The sequence below is a fragment of the Amia ocellicauda genome, chromosome 16 (genome assembly GCF_036373705.1).
Source record: "Amia ocellicauda isolate fAmiCal2 chromosome 16, fAmiCal2.hap1, whole genome shotgun sequence".
NCBI lineage: Eukaryota > Metazoa > Chordata > Actinopteri > Amiiformes > Amiidae > Amia > Amia ocellicauda.
In genome coordinates, this window is record NC_089865.1 from 27,070,495 (window position 1) to 27,079,542 (window position 9,048).

The following is a 9,048-nucleotide window of genomic DNA, read 5'->3' on the forward strand; positions in this document are numbered from 1 at the left end:
TAGATTATTGCTGTTGTCTCGATAGAATGTGAGATGTCCCAGATTCAATTTGATCGACATGCTCTGTTTGTCCATGATCACATACATATTCCTGATCTTCAAATATTAATGTTTGTAGGAGCCAAATTATGTATTAATAAACATTTATAATAATATGTTTTGTTTAACTTGTATTTCTGTATGTTGCATTGAGTATACATAATTCAATTATTTTTCATTTGATAACTTGATCATTAATGTAATTGATAATTGGGTGAGAAAGGGGAAGGAGTGAAATAGTTCAGGAAAGTGGATGGGGCGGGGGATAGATGGTGTATTGTTGGGTCACAGACCGGTTTTCAACTACCTGTACCTTGTTTTGAAGAAAATGTGTAAATAAAGATGATGTAAATAATATCTGGACGCATGGACTTTGATTAAAGCGAAACGGTGCGTTGCTATTTTCACAGATATTTTTAAGATTGATTGTGTTTATGATTTAAAATGTCATTGGATAAGTATTGAGTTAGTAGCAACCTAAAGTACTGTAAGTTCGTACAAAATCCTCAACGTCTGACATCATTGCTTTGTCTCCGGTAAACCATTTCGTTCAGTCTGTTATGATGTGGCAATTCCCTATCACGTAAAAACTTGATAATTCGCTATCACGTAAAAACGTGATATACACTCACCTAAAGGATTATTAGGAACACCTGTTCAATTTCTCATTAATACAATTATCTAACCAACCAATCACATGGCAGTTGCTTCAATGCATTTAGGGGTGTGGTCCTGGTCAAGACAATCTCCTGAACTCCAAACTGAATGTCTGAATGGGAAAGAAAGGTGATTTAAGCAATTTTGAGCGTGGCATGGTTGTTGGTGCCAGACGGGCCGGTCTGAGTATTTCACAATCTGCTCAGTTACTGGGATTTTCACGCACAACAAGTTCTAGGGATAACAAAGAATGGTGTGAAAAGGGAAAAACATCCAGTATGCAGCAGTCCTGTGGGCAAAAATGCCTTGTTGATGCTAGAGGTCAGAGGAGAATGGGCCGACTGATTCAAGCTGATAGAAGAGCAACTTTGACTGAAATAACCACTCGTTACAACCGAGGTATGCAGCAAAGCATTTGTGAAGCCACAACACGTACAACCTTGAGGCGGATGGGCTATAACAGCAGAAGACCCCACCGGGTACCACTCATCTCCACTACAAATAGGAAAAAGAGGCTACAATTTGCACAAGCTCACCAAAATTGGACGGTTGAAGACTGGAAAAATGTTGCCTGGTCTGATGAGTCTCGATTTCTGTTGAGACATTCAGATGGTAGAGTCAGAATTTGGCGTAAACAGAATGAGAACATGGATCCATCATGCCTTGTTACCACTGTGCAGGCTGGTGGTGGTGGTGTAATGGTGTGGGGGATGTTTTCTTGGCACACTTTAGGCCCCTTAGTGCCAATTGGGCATCGTTTAAATGCCACGGCCTACCTGAGCATTGTTTCTGACCATGTCCATCCCTTTATGACCACCATGTACCCATCCTCTGATGGCTACTTCCAGCAGGATAATGCACCATGTCACAAAGGTCCAATCATTTCAAATTGGTTTCTTGAACATGACAATGAGTTCACTGTACTAAACTGGCCCCCACAGTCACCAGATCTCAACCCAATAGAGCATCTTTGGGATGTGGTGGAACGGGAGCTTCGTGCCCTGGATGTGCATCCCACAAATCTCCATCAACTGCAAGATGCTATCCTATCAATATGGGCCAACATTTCTAAAGAATGCTTTCAGCACCTTGTTGAATCAATGCCACGTAGAATTAAGGCAGTTCTGAAGGCGAAAGGGGGTCAAACACAGTATTAGTATGGTGTTCCTAATAATCCTTTAGGTGAGTGTATATACAGGTATATACAGGTTATTTCTTACGGAAGCGTATTGCTGCCACACGAAAAGAAAAAAAAATAATATATATATATATATATATTTTTTTTTTTTTATTATTTTTTTTTTTTTCGTGTGGCAGCAATACGCTTCCGTAAGAAAGAACCTGTTCACATTGGAGACAATTTTACACTGGCTGTGTGGACAAAATATTTTTCAATTAAGAATTTATTTTTGTATAAGCTATTGAAAATGTTGGTATTTGAAATGTTTAACTGCTATACTGTAAACATTTACAAACTATTTAAGCACATTCCTCTATAGAAATTCGAAAAACCTTAATTAATTTAAATGTAGTTACAGCTTATTAATAGAACATGATACTCCTTTACATAAAGTAATTTCAACCAACAATTTACTTGTTTGGGGTTTTCATTCTAGGTTCATCCAACAGATATTGGTTGCATTTTGCTTATTAAATTGATGTTGAACCAAAGTTGACAATTCAAGATTGATTCCATTTGCAAATCCAACACATTTGCAACAAGATTCCAACATTGGATATTTAACATTGAATCAACGTCTATAATTCAACATTGAATCAACGTTAACAACTCGACGTCGATTCCATTTGGAAATACCAATCAAGTTTCAATGTTACTTCAACGTGGAAAAAATATGTTGAAAAAACATTGTTTCTAATGAATATTGCCTATGGGAATGTAGCGCATATGCTTTTCTCCAAATTTAATTTTCTATTATCACAGGATTGTAAAAATAACAAAAAAACAATTGTTTCTCATTAATAATATTGCCTCAATCACAATCACATTCAGGGGCGGACTGGGACCAAAAATGGGTGGCTGGCGATGTCGTCCGCTAATCTACACTGGGCGACCGGCCCACTTACGGATCGACCGGCCCACATAACTAACAAACAAAAATAGTCATTTGAAAATTCAATTCGTCCTATTATTATTAACACATTATTTGATGTTTTACTTTGTGATTTTTTTTTTTTTTTTTAAATATACACTCATATGAAATCTGATGATTGCAATACACTCCAAAAAAGTTGGGACAGTCGACTGTTTACCAATGTGTAACATCACCTTTTCTTTTAATAACACTTATTGTGCATTTGGGCACTGAAGACACCAGTTGGTTAAGTTTAGCAAGCGGAATTTTTCCCCATTCATCCATTATGATATATACACTCACCTAAAGGATTATTAGGAACACCTGTTCAATTTCTCATTAATGCAATTATCTAACCAACCAATCACATGGCAGTTGCTTCAATGCATTTAGGGGTGTGGTCCTGGTCAAGACAATCTCCTGAACTCCAAACTGAATGTCTGAATGGGAAAGAAAGGTGATTTAAGCAATTTTGAGCGTGGCATGGTTGTTGGTGCCAGACGGGCCGGTCTGAGTATTTCACAATCTGCTCAGTTACTGGGATTTTCACGCACAACCATTTCTAGGGTTTACAAAGAATGGTGTGAAAAGGGAAAAACATCCAGTATGCGGCAGTCCTGTGGGCGAAAATGCCTTGTTGATGCTAGAGGTCAGAGGAGAATGGGCCGACTGATTCAAGCTGATAGAAGAGCAACTTTGACTGAAATAAGCACTCGTTACAACCAAGGTATGCAGCAAAGCATTTGTGAAGCCACAACACGTACAACCTTGAGGCGGATGGGCTACAACAGCAGAAGACCCCACCGGGTACCACTCATCTCCACTACAAATAGGAAAAAGAGGCTACAATTTGCACAAGCTCACCAAAATTGGACAGTTGAAGACTGGAAAAATGTTGCCTGGTCTGATGAGTCTCGATTTCTGTTGAGACATTCAGATGGTAGAGTCAGAATTTGGCGTAAACACAATGAGAACATGGATCCATCATGCCTTGTTACCACTGTGCAGGCTGGTGGTGGTGGTGTAATGGTGTGGGGGATGTTTTCTTGGCACACTTTAGGCCCCTTAGTGCCAATTGGGCATCGTTTAAATGCCACGGCCTACCTGAGCATTGTTTCTGACCATGTCCATCCCTTTATGACCACCATGTACCCATCCTCTGATGGCTACTTCCAGCAGGATAATGCACCATGTCACAAAGGTCGAATCATTTCAAATTGGTTTCTTGAACATGACAATGAGTTCACTGTACTGAACTGGCCCCCACAGTCACCAGATCTCAACCCAATAGAGCATCTTTGGGATGTGGTGGAACGGGAGCTTCGTGCCCTGGATGTGCATCCCACAAATCTCCATCAACTGCAAGATGCTATCCTATCAATATGGGCCAACATTTCTAAAGAATGCTTTCAGCACCTTGTTAAATCAATGCCACGTAGAATTAAGGCAGTTCTGAAGGCGAAAGGGGGTCAAACACAGTATTAGTATGGTGTTCCTAATAATCCTTTAGGTGAGTGTATATATATATTTTTTTTCATGTGGTAGCAATACGCTTCCGTACTTTCTCGCATCTAATTGGCTGATTACCTGATAAAACTTCCTAATACACCTCTGATTCATCAACTCAGCTATGTTGAAAAGCTGTTGTGCTACATAATAAATCTCCCTCTTAGCTGTTTTGGTTGGTGAATACCTACATACATGAAAACACACAAATAAACTGCTTAAATTAACTTGTTTTTCTCCATTCATGCATTATGCATTTCGTCAGCTGCGCAACTGTACAGGGCCTTTGTTGCCTTATTTTGCGCTTCATACATTCTCCACACATTCTCAACCGTTGACAGGTCAGGACTGCAGGCAGGCCATGCTAGCACCCTCACTCTCTGCTTACACAACTATCCATTTGTAATCTGGGCAGAATGTGGTTTGGCGTTGTCCTGCTGGAAAATGCAGGGACGTCCCTGGAAAAGACGACATCTGGATGGCAGCATATGTTGCTCCAAAAGGTGTACATATCTTTCTGCATTAATAGTGCCCTCACAGATGTGCAAGTTACCCATGCCATTGGCACTGACACACCCCCATACCATGACAGACGCTGGCTTTTGGACCTGACGCTGATAACAGCCTGGATGGTCCTTTTCCTCTTTAGCCCGGAGAACACGACTGCTGTTTTGCCCAAAAACTATTTCAAATGTTGACTCGTTGGACCACAAAACACAATTCCACTGTGTTACTGTCCATCTCAGATGAGACAGAGCCCAGAGAAGCCGACGGCACTTCTGGACAGTGTTGATGTATGGCTTCTGCTTTGCATAGTAAATCCTTAACTTGCATCTGTGGATGCAATGTTGACTGACAAAGGTTTACCAAAGTATTCCCGAGCCCATGTCAGGATATCCATTACAGACTCATGACGGTTTTTAAGACAGTGACGTCTGAGGGATCGGAGATCAGGCACATTCAGAAGTGGTTTTCGGCCTTGCCCTTTACACACTGAGATTTGACCGGATTCCTTGAATCTTTTAATTATATTTTGCACTGTAGAAGGTGAAATGCCCAAAATCCTACAGATTTGTCTTTGGGGAATGTTGTTCTCAAAGTGTTGGATTACTTGCCGACGCATCTGTTGGCAGATTGGTGAGCCTCGACCCATCCTTGCTCTTGAAGGACTAGGAATTTTTGGAGGTTCCTTATATACTGTGATTACATGATTGCCTCACATGTTTCACATCACCTTCTTATTTCAACTTGTCACATCGCTATTAGTCCTAAATTGCCCCTGTCCCAACTTTTTAGGAATGTGTTGCATGCATCAATTTCAAAATAAACATTTACCTTAGGTAAAACATCAAATACCTTGTCTTTAAACAATTTTTTCAAGTCACTCCTCTTTGTTATTATTAGCATTTTCCATACTGTCCCAACTTTTTCGGAATTGGGGTTGTACAAAAATAGTGATTGTGTTGAAGAGTCAAATGTGTTGGAGGGACATGATTATGGAACTGGACCATTGGCGTAATTTTATAAAATGTATTATTTTGAATTGCTATGTTTTAGTTGAATTTGTAATGATTGATGTCTTGTACTTAACTGTATTCTTGCACTTTGTATTACACTTATGTTGTAAGTCGCCCTGGATAGGGTGTCTGCCAAGAAATAATAATAATAATAATAATAATAATAATAATAATAATAATAATAATAATAATAATAATAAGTTAAAATTGTTTCTACTCTACCACTATATCTATCAATCTATCAATCTACCTATCCATCTATCTCTGAATCTATAACCATTTCTAAATCTATATCCCTATCTAACTCACTATCTTCTATCGCTGACCTACAGTCTATCTAAGTATCTCTCTGTCTCTTTCTTACTCTTAAATGTTTTCTTTAGCGTCCGCAAATCTGTCTCCTCTCTATAACCCTCGCATTTGAGGTGGTTCAGACCTCTTTTAAGCAATATGGGAGTTTGATACACCGACACATATTCCAAACCAATTCCAAACCACATGCTGATGTGACATAACAAAGCTTTGTTTGCAGTGATCATGTGGTTTCTAGGAAGGTGTCGCTGGGCTTCGAACAATTGTATTGATACACTGTGCTTCAGAAGGGTGTGAAGCCTGCTTTGAGTGTACCATAACTAGTATTTACTACATCTTCAAGCAATCTCCTTTATCTCTGTATCCTTGACCTCTTGCTTGACCTTTTGACCTCAACATTGCACTTCCTATGATACCATTTGTCTGATCTTCTTAGCCTTGCTAGTGACTTCGACAATGCTTTTTGCCCTGTCTTGCCGGTATGTGACCTATGCTTGTTTTGACCACCTCTACCTCACATCCCTCCACTGGCTCCCGATACCGGCACACATTCAGTTCAAGACACTGACCCTCACCTACCGCTCGACCAGAGCAGACTGCACCGAGTTACCTTCAGACCGTCATCTCTCCATATACTAGACCGCTGCACTCTTCCGGTGCCAGAAGACTAACTCTGCCTCCTCTCCACTCCCCTTCCTCCAGAGCTGCTCCTTCTCATCCCTGGCCCCTAAGTGGTTTAACAACATTCCCACTGATGTCAAAACAGCAGAGTCCCTGACCTCCATCCGGAAATTACTCAAGACATATCTTTTCAGAAAGTACTTGTAATTTAGTAATTTACTCTCCTGTAAAATTGCACTTATACAATGGTTTGTCATACTTTTTGCATTGCATTACTAGTACTCACATTGTTTATTTTGATTTCCCCTATACTCCCTTTTCCTTGGCCCTTGACTGTAACTTAACATCTTGTCTGCACTTATCAGCTTTTACAATCTAGGATGTAAGACCTTATATATTATTTACTGTATATCTTGTATACACTTGTGTAAATATGAATTTGTAAAATGTATTATGCCTTGAACTGCACTGTATTGTTGCACTTTGTATTGCTCTTATTTTGTAAGTCGCCTTGGACAAGGGTGTCTGCTAAAAATAAATAATAATAATAAAATTAAATAAATCAAATAATTTGTTCCAGGACAATACAAATTTGTGTAAAAATTCACCAAGCATAAGACAATAATGTGTATTTTTAACACAATTACACAATAGTGTGTTACACTTGTAAATAGTTTAATGAAATGAATGGATGTTGATCTGATAAGATTTAATTTAGATCCCATACACAACTAGGTTTTATGTAATTCTAATTTACTTAAATCTTGACTAGTACACGAAATATATTACCTGTGTAGTTTACTGAGATTCAGTTATGCAGATGTTCGATACCGGGGAGGGCTGGCAGACTGCGGCCACTTGAGGATGGTTGCAAATCTTTCAGGTTTTTGGTGGAGGAGTTCTGGTTCTGTTTCTGGTTCCATTCAGTCTTCCTCGATTTTGGCTCCTTGGTTTCTTCTCCCAGGTTGTTCCACTCCACTCCAGATTGTACCACTCCCAATTGTGCCACTCCGAATTGGTATTTTAGCGCCCCAGAGCTGAACTTGAGACATGCGGACAGGCAGAGGGGGGGGACATGTAGGGAAAGCATATATTTTGCACAGATGATTTTCTATCATATCATATTATATCAATTTATATAATTTATTATTATAATCGTTATTTTATGTGTGTGTGTGGCTCGGGCAGGCGGCTCCCTAGCGCCCTCTATTGGCCAGCTGCCATTGGTTTTTAACTCTCTATATTGTCAAGTTTTAGTTCTATCAATTATATTTTCAAGTCCCTCAAAGCATGACCTTACAGTTGATACCAAACAAGCCAGGTGTTCTTTTTCGGTAATGTTAAATTTGAGTCTTCTTGGAATTCCAGGGGGGGCTGAACTGTCAGTCATGTCAGTGTAGGATCAATTAGGATGTGTGAATAATCCTCTTACCAAATGTTAATGTTGCATTGTATGTGAAATATAAATGGTCCAATGGTTGTTTTAGCTAATGGTCTTTCTTTTAAGACCAAACATGGCTTGAGCGTGTTTAGGTTCTGAGGTAGAATTTCTTAAGTGTCATTAACTTAGTTTTAAGTCACCTTTTATTGCTTGTTATCAAAATTAAGAATAAGCTGGGTAACACTTCTGTTAGCAACATGTATTTGGGTTTGTTGCCCTGGTCTATGGAATATATAAAGTACCTTGAATGTCTGTGTTTCACAAAATAAATCTTCAACTGGAATGTGATGCTGGTCTCTGTGGAGACTGGGCATGGCAGCCCATTTGTCAGTTTGTCAGTTTTATCTGTCGTACTTTGGTGAGCACAGGCCTGTCATAAAACATAGAACTTCAAAGCGGTCTCCTTAAGTCCTTTAACACAAGCCTACATTTCACAGTTAGGAAAGTATATGGATTTCTGTATATATTTGCGAAAATAAGGTCATATGATTTGCACACTTGTTATTGTATTTTAACTTGTTACAAATATACAATTGTGTTACCAAATACACAATATTGTGTTACAAATACATGTAATTGCGTGTACATTATTGTGTTGTGCTTTTTAACACAAAGTTGTATTGTCCTTGAACAAACACACAATGTGTTTTGTTTTAACACTTATGTATTATTTAGTGCATACACATTAAATGGTGTTGAAAACCATTAAAAAACAACCATGTCATGAAGCCTTCAATGCCATGTAACAGTTCGTATTAATGATAAATTCCTTGTTTTACAATGACAACACAAAAAACATAAAAATATTAAATAAAGTAATACAGACCTGAAATTTCAATTTTCCCAAGTGTTCTAAATGGTC